Genomic DNA, 9,159 nt, shown 5'->3' with positions numbered 1-9,159 from the left:
CCTTTCCTGGTCTCTCCTGGTGGTCAGAGTCGGGGCACTTGGGTGGCGTCGGGGCGTGTGGGTGGCCCTCTTTCATTCGATGTGAACGTCGTGCGGGTGGTGTTTGCCATGCTTTCCATTGGCATTCTTTTGCGTTCTTGCCGTACAGGTGGCATTCCCGCCCCCTTCTCTTAGATTACTACGTCCTCTTCCTGTTCCACTTTTTGCGTCGGGAATCTCCTTGCAGTGTGTACACAGATTAGCCATGCAGGCGGTGTTACACCCCCTTTCTCTGGCTAACTGGGTCCTCGTCCTGCTTTTGCGTTAGACGCCTCCTTCTGCTGTGTGCGCTTGCACATTTGCCATGCAGGCAGTGTTCAGTCCCCTTCCCTTGGCTTACTGTGTCCTCGTCCTGTTTTGCTTTTTGCATTTATCACCTCCTTGCGCTGTTTGCTTGCCCGTTTCCTGCGCAGGCGGCATTGGCGCTCCCTTCCCTGCGTGATCGTCAGGTAACACCAGTCCTAGGTGGTCCTTTGCTCATGGTGGTGGACGGACCTTCAGGCCTGGTTGTGCTAGCGCACCAAAGGCCTCTGGGCTTACTTAGATAAGGTATTCCCGCTGTGGCCTCTTTTTGGCCGGCCTGGACGTGGTTCCCCCTTCTGTGCTTAGGTGTTTCATGGTCTGTCCCCGACTGGAGGGCTCTGTTATCCTAATGGAGGGGCAGGTTTGGCGGCCCAACCCATGCCGCCTCCGCTCGTGCATTGGGTCCTTTGACGGGCCTGGTTCGGCGCTGGGTGGTTGTGCCAAACAGCTTGCATTCTTGGTGCTGGGGTAGTGTATCCATGGTCAGGAGCATCATGACGCCTTTGCCCCCATGCTGCTCCTCCTGTCCCATCTTGGGGTCTATGTCTGGTGCTGGATGGCTTGTCTGCATACCTTTGTAAAGCTTGCTGAGGCAGGTCTTCAGTGGGTTCCCTGTAGGGCCGCGTTTTTGTGTACCTTGGCTTCAGCTGAGAGCGTTGGCGAGCTGCACGCCTTGTGCGCTGGTCCCTATTGGCTGCTTTGGCCCTCGAACAGTGCTGGTGTCTTGCTGTGGCCCAATGCCGCCTTTGTCCCGAGGCGCCTTCTCAGTGAGGTTTGTTTCTGGGGTTTCTCATGACTATGCTGGTATTAGTCATTTTGTGCTCAAACTACCTCCTCTAGCGGACGATAGGGACAAAATAGTACATAAGTTACGAATGTAGCTACAATTCTATGAGCCCCGTACGACTGCCAGAATAACTTGTCACTCTGAATCCTTGTGTTGACGCACGAAGACTCTTAAGGTAGCGCACCTGTGATGAGATTGGAATTTAAAGACATTTCTAATGAAACAGGTGCAATGGAGTGACTAATTTTTGGTATGCATATCTCAAACTGAGCATGTGCAAAGATGAAATTTTGTGGTCATAGAGTAATAAAAACATGCATAGTAAAAACACACTTTTTTTTTACCTGTTTTTTTTTCATTACTTATAAGCAAAAACAAAACAACAAATCGAAAAACACACAAAAAAAACACAAAATATCTTATCGTAAGGGAGTAGGAAGAAGCATATGCTTATTAAATACCACCCCTTTGACTTTATTAATAAGTGTGTCTCACAGTTAGCTCTTCTATTTATATAACAACAAACACCTCTCGAATATACATATTTACAATGGCTCTGTGGATACACAGTCTCTTCATAATCATCATCATCATCACCATCACGACTTCCATCATTGTTTTTATACTACTAGATTAAATTATTAAGTCAAGCAATTAATCATGTAAGTTTTACTTTTCTATTAACTCTATAATGCTAGTGATCACTTAATATCATTCAGTCACCAATAATGACAATACTAACAATTAATGACGGTTATAATAATTATAATTATTTTTATCATAATATCAATATAATAATAATAATAACAATAACAGCCAATTGAAAGATCTCAGACAACTTTGAGAGTGAAAGGCAGAATCATATTTTTTTTGTCTAGTACCCACACAACGTATACATTTTTCTAAACATATACTTATTTATATTTTGCGAAAAAGAAGCTCAGCCCGAACATAATGGTTTACATTTCAAGCCTGACCAGGGCCGAAATTCAGATCGAATCGGGCTCGGACTTGGGCTTAAGATCTTACTCAATACGAGCTGTCAATCTTAATTAAAAAGTACCCCGATGCTCTCAATCTTAATTGAATCAGCATTCCATCACAAACACACGAAAAAATCTCTCATCAACAATACAAAACTCATTGTACAGTATTATCTAAAGTTCGGAAAGCCACACCATCACAACACCTGTTGTACACATCCTTATCCATGCTCCTTAATGCTCTGGTAATTGGCAGACTTGGCAGACTTGGGAGACTCTCGCACACATTACAAAAAGGGAGAGAGTAGACAAGACAGAGTTTTGGTACTAATAGATGGTAAATCCCGATATATAATGGCAAAGAACACAAATGTTTGGGATCTTTCTATTGGCTGATGACTATTACAGCATGGCTCTAAGTGAACAATTATCTGGTCTAATTTTTTATTCATTTTTTGCTTTTGAGCCGATAACTGTCACATTATGTTTTCACATCATAAATGAGTAGCATGCATTTACAATTAAAATGAGCACAACCAATTAACCTCACTTGCAGGCCGGAACACGAAGAAAACTGAAATTTCATTTGTTTTGTGTACTCAGGAGGAGGAGAAAAGGGAGGGGATGCATCAGTCAAACACGGATAGAGGATTGCTTCCGGAGGATATGGGGTAGGAAGAAGAAAAATGGTTTTATCTTTGAATGAATGAATCAATCAATCAAATCAATCTTTAGGAGGCATCTCAAACTATGTTATACAAACTATTGTATACAGTTATAGACCTATGAACATTTAAATAAGTAAATCAAGCAGAGGTAAGGTCTTAAGGCCAAGACTGAGTCCAAGCCCTACCCGTAGCGAGCCTAAAATGTCAATCATTGCTTTTGGGTTGGGTCAGGCTTTTCTCTCGCTGACTTTTTAAAAAATAAATATATGTTTTGAAAAATGTTTACTAAAATGATTTGTGGAATCCACATCACAGTACTACGCTAGCATCACAGAGCGCTGGGGCGTTTCAAAGCCGTGACTAGTGTTGCCCACAAGAGAGAACGTGGCCCGCAACAAACGAGAAGTCGACTCATTACAACACTGTTGTACCCAGCCTTATCCATGCTCATTAATGCACTAAACAATGTCTATTCAAACAACTTATTTGTGTCTCTTTTCTCTTGTCTCTCTGCCTCTCTTTCAAAGTGCTGAGCTAGATTCTTAAGGACATACTGGCGCTGTGGTTTATGGCCCAGTTTTAAACCCAACAAAATAACGGACAGCTTTAAAAATGTTTCCGTCAACTCTCAATGGTGGATAATTGTTGGTTGATTTAACCTCTGCATAAAGAGAAATATAAATGGTTGTACAGCTTTGATTAACTTAGATTTCTTTACAAAATACAGTTTTAATTTGATATCATACATCACCTTTCCTCTTCCAGAGTACTCACAAACAAAATGTGAAATCTTTTGCTTCGGGTTTGGTCCTGTGAATCTTATTAATTGGTTGGGCTCAGCCTTTAATACCTCGGGCTGGAATTTTTTTAGGCCTGATTTTACCTCTGCATAAAAGTATATTCTTCGAAACTAAGGGGGAATTATATGATACAGAATGGGCTTTAAAACTGTAGTCCACATTCACGTATTATACTTTTGATGATAAAAAGATAATTTGCTCCAGCCACAGATTTTCTGTAGCATTATTTATTTGAGTAAATGCTTCATAGAATGTGTGTTTAAATGTTCACATGTGTTTGATTCATTTGAAATTAGATTAGAAAAAACGTTTCTTTTTTAGCGCACATATAGTATCCTACAAGAAAAAAACCTTCATATTGATAAAGTTAAAACTTATATAAACTCTATGTTGGCAGAATTAAACAAATAAAAACAAGCATTAAGGTAAATAAATTTATTAGCTCTGTCCGGTGACCCATCGGGGCCATCACCTCTCGCCCCGGCCAGGGCTGCGGCCACACTACGCGCCCCCGTGTGTCTAGTTAACTTTAGTCACACAGGAAACAGATAAATACACCGGAAATGCAACTTCAAAATAAGAGTACAAAACTGATAAACGTACAAGAGTTGCAATTAGACTGATTATTGAACCATTACTTCATGTGTGTTTGTGTGTGTGTGTGTGTGAAAGATTGTTTTTATATTTAGGAATATAAAAACAAGTTATATTCACACAGTGAATTCTGAGAAATGTTACAACCAAAACGACCAACCTATCACATATACAATAAATCAGTTTAATACCTACCGTCATTCTGAATAATGTATGTTTTTTTTATTATAAAAAATGAGTCGAATGGAATAATCCTACAAAATAATATTACATTGCAAAATTGAATAATGTTGAAGATTGAATCTGTGTAAAGTGTAATCTACACAACCGGCAACTTTGAGAAAAAAAAATCCCGAATAGTTATTTCAACAGAATATAGGGCGCTAGAACCTGTTGTGTAAAGCCAGCCCAAGTGCATTTTCACTAGATCTGCAAATTGGTCAAATTGAGAGAGGTGAGAAAAAGCAAACTCACAAAGGACGGCTGACAAGACGCACAAGAGAGCTGCAGTGATTGACGGACACGTCGTTCCACACAGTCAGCTCGACTCGCTCTGACAGGCCGCGTATGTGAAGCACAGTGAGGCAGAGGGGCTTCTGGCGGGCAGTCTTTAAGCAGGTCAAAAGCTACTGCTACTAAGACTATTAGAGGACAGTTAGCAAAATGGGAGTGTGAATGCACAAAATTAATAAAATGACCGGATTGCTTTGGGCCGATCCAGATTAAAAACGTGACGACGCAATTTTTAGGTTATTAAATGATTTAATCAAACCACCGTAAGTAGGTGAAGCAGCATGATTAATCAAAAGTGCAGTCATCAATTTAGGGCAGCGCTTCTCAATTATTTTCTGTCACGCCCCCCTCGGAAGAAGAAAACCTCTCGCGACAACCCCAGAAGTCTGTCTCCCCATTCGGGTTATTTATATTTTTAATGAGGTCACTTGAGGGTCTGCCCCATCTCGTATCTACACTTCATACTCAATGCTTATACTCTGTGCTATACGCACAGTTTAAGGGAAGGTGTAAACAAAACACTGGCAAGGAGATCTACACTGCTCGCTAGTGTAGTGAAGGTGCAATTTCACTTGATTCTTTAAAAGGTAAAAAAATAACGTTCTTTGATGTCAAAAACACCCACGCCCTCCTTGACGGAGCCTCCGGCCCCCCACTATTTGAGAACCACTGATTTAGGGTGAGTTGCTCAACAACTGCACAATCAGTGTGCCCCACATCACAAATACAGAAGATGTAGCACAAGTGGACTTTTGAATTTCCCATAGTGATGGTGTAACCCCCTTTAAAAACAGGTTGGAAACAAATAAAAGGCATCTTAGACATAGTAGAGAGTGCCGATACAAAGTATTTCATCATTGCTCGCTGTGGGAAGAACGTGCACATAAATATGACCGGGATTATGAGAGCAATCAGCAAGACATTTCTTGTAATTGGAGAAAAAATCTTTGTTGGACTGTACCCTATTCTCTATGTAACTAACGCGGGCTACATGCGTCCATGTTTTTTGAAAAGAACGTTTATCCTTGAAAACTGTATTTGAAAATTATTTTTTTCAAAGAGGCAGCTATTTCTAGCCCAAGCTAATTACAATAACTTGTAAATTTACCCATGCATAGGCACAGGCAGGTCAAGTAACAGTACAAAGATATAATCAACAGAGACATCTAGATAGATAGATAGATAGATAGATAGATAGATAGATAGATACTTTATTCATCCCCGAAGGGAAATTCACATTTCCAGCAGCATCCCTGAGCTGAGAACAATACAATAATAAAGCAAAAGGAATACAATATATAAATACCCAGTGTGACATGCAAATGCCCACTGTAGCGTGTTATATAGAATAACTAAATAGTGCTAGACAGAATACATATTGCAATAAGATTCGGTAATATGCAATGTAGGTGGTGTGGTTTACTGTGGGCTTTTACTCTGCCGGGTAGAGTTAAAGAGCCTCATGGCATGAGGAAGAAAAGATCTCTTCAGTCTGTCCGTAGTACAAGACAGTGACCGCAGTCTGTCGCTGAAACTGCTCTTTTGTCTGGAGATAATGCTGTGTAGTGGATGCGATGGATTGTCCATGATTGACCGCAGCTTTTCCAGTGCCTGTCTCTCAGATACTGTTGTTAGGCTGTCCAGCTCTTTGCCCACAACAGAGCTCGCTTTCCTAGCCAGTTTATTGAGACGAGAGGCATCCTTCTTCTTGACGCTGCCTCCCCAACACGCTGTCGCATAGAAGAGGGCGCTTGCCACAACTGTCTCATAGAATATTTTCAGGAGCTTTTTGCAGATTTTGAAGGATCTAATATCTAATATTATAAGGAGATCTCAAATTTGATTTGAATGTTATAATCTCTTACCATGAACAATATTTTTTGTGCATCAAAGCAACGTTTTAAAACTGCAAAGAGAAACGAAAACCAAACTAATTTAGATGTGTTTTTTGCCCTTTGTGAATCACACCGCCAGCGGGTGAAGTCAAACAAAGAAAAAGAAAGATTTGTTTTTTGAATTCCAAGCAATGTCTTGTTAACAATTGTCATCATGATTGCGTTCATGTCTGTTGTCTACGCTGGCATACATGTTCTGCCTACAGCGAGCAATGACAAAAGATTGGCAATCAGCACTCTCTATGATGTCTATGCGGTCTATGATACCTTTTGTTTATTTCTAACGCTTTTTAAAAGGATAACAATGGTCGTTGACAAAATCACACATAAGTCATCGAACTAATGTGCCTAGATTATCTTTTATCTTTGTAAAAACTATTGACCTGCATCCCTAGCCTTTTGAAAGTAACTTACATTTGAATTGGAGCATACAATGCTATATGTGCAAAATGACTGAGTAGGGCAGATTTTTATTTATGTACTTGAATTAAAAAGATGTCCGAAACATTTTGCTCTCAGATTCTTAATAATAGAAATCGTCCCAACCAACCTACTTGCTTTCGCAGGCCATTTAGTATGTGAGAAAATGCAAGTTGCATTAGCAGCCATATCAGTCCGAGGACCTGACATCTGGCACCCTCATGGAGCATCCACTCCATTAGTGTCAAGTGTCTTTGTCCCTGGCCACTTATTACCAATGGTTCATTCCAAATGCTTCGATATAAGTGAGAGTGAAGGAGAAATTCCTCAGTTTTAATCAGTGGTCAGAGAGTAGTGTCAAAAAAGCTGATGATCAATTAACACCGTTAGTAGTGCATAGTATTCTATCTCGCGCAAATATATGTTTGTTTCACTTTCGAATATTGTGGAAGTGTGCATTGTGTTCATAGCAACATTATTTCCAAGTGTGACCCAACTTAGTGAGTAATGTGGCATGATCATTTTCATTTTCTGCCTTTTCAAGTGAAGAAAGATTTGATGTTTTTAACGCTCTGCCGAGTGTACGTCTTGATCAGCAGCTCACTCAAAGGCAACTCCGATATACCTCCCGAAATGTATTGCTGAAAGTAAAAATGTTTTATCTGTTGCATTGAAGATGGGGGACACACTTCTTTGTGGGAAGTGGCAAGTCATTATGCAGCATGGCCTGTACTGACAGGCAATAGGCAAGCGGCTGCCTCCCAGGCGAACTTCTTTCAATTATTGCCTTGGATTTCTCCCAACAGGATTTTTCTGTGTTGAAAACACAGGTCTCCTTGGTAGCAATCAGAAAGTGGAATTGACTAGATTTTTGTGGTGCGGTGCTTAATCAACTGTCAGGGAAATACGGTCTACTCCGGGTAAATGCCATTCTGCCGACATCGGTGCCGAAGGCCTGCCAGGGAAACACTCCCTCACCGGTCTCTTCTGTTAAAGCCAACCACTCTGGCAGGCAAAGGCGCCTCAGTGAGAGTCTCTATGGTAACGGCCAAGGGAAGAGAGCAAGTAAATACAGGTAAATGAATTTTCAGAAAAGGCCGGTATAGGAGCCTTGATGTCCTCCTAATAGGCTGCCCTCAACACAGGGAAAATGTACACACAGTTGGACGAGTGTCTGCCATATTGAGGGCTTGTAACATAAAAGAAATGAGTGAGACACACGCAGGCTCTTTCTCAATCCTGTGTGGCTTCCAACTGATGCTAAAGACTTTCAGAGGATCATCAATAGTGGAGTTGTTTACTGTGGGTGAAAGAGAGACGAAATAGAGAAACAGATGGAGATAAAAAATAAAAAGATAGGAAATAGAAGGAGAAAAAGAGCGACATAGGAAAGAGATTGAAAAAGAGGGGGAGGAAAAAAGGGAGAGAAAGAGAGAACTCTCTCTCTCTTTGTCAGGATAAAGAAAGACCCCATGCCTTGCATCTGTGCCGAACCTCTTCCCTCCAACGTCCTCGAATGCCACTACTTGAGGTCCTGAGAAAACTCCGTACGAAGGAGGTTACTATCACAGAAAGCTGACATTCCTCCGGGAATTCCCTTTCAAACCGCCAAGTATCTACATGATCACCCCCAACGGCAGATTTAAATGTAACACCAGACTTTGTTTATCCATCACCGACACCCGAAAACGTGGAACCCGGTCCGTCTCCACCATCCTCACGGGTCTGCTCAGTTTCATTGTGGAGAAAGAACCCAGACTTGGGAGCTTTGAGACCTCGGACCACACGAAACGACAACTCTCTGCCCAAAGCATCGCCTTCAACCTGAAGGACAAAGTATAACGTTCCAAAATCTCTAGTACCAAATCCGTCGTAAATCAATCCATATCTCTTTTGTTTGAGGTGACTGAGTGCTGCCTGTAAAAAAAGAACTAGAAAAATTGATAAATTCTCAGCCACATATTAAACCAGCAGATGAATGGGGCATGAAAAATCAAACTGAGTTTCTGTGCCTTATTTCATTAGTGTTTGCTGCTGTGTCTGTTTGGTTCATGTTGTATCAAATTTTCTGATTGTTGGTATTTCGGACAGCACTCGATGGTGTTAAACTGTAGCGCTTTTCGTTGATTCATGCCAATGTAATATGTAGCATCCATT

Source organism: Urocampus carinirostris, chromosome 1 (genome assembly GCF_059441175.1).
Source record: "Urocampus carinirostris isolate Australia breed hairy pipefish chromosome 1, RoL_Ucar_1.0, whole genome shotgun sequence".
Lineage (NCBI taxonomy): Eukaryota > Metazoa > Chordata > Actinopteri > Syngnathiformes > Syngnathidae > Urocampus > Urocampus carinirostris.
Note: the sequence above shows the minus strand (reverse complement) of the source record.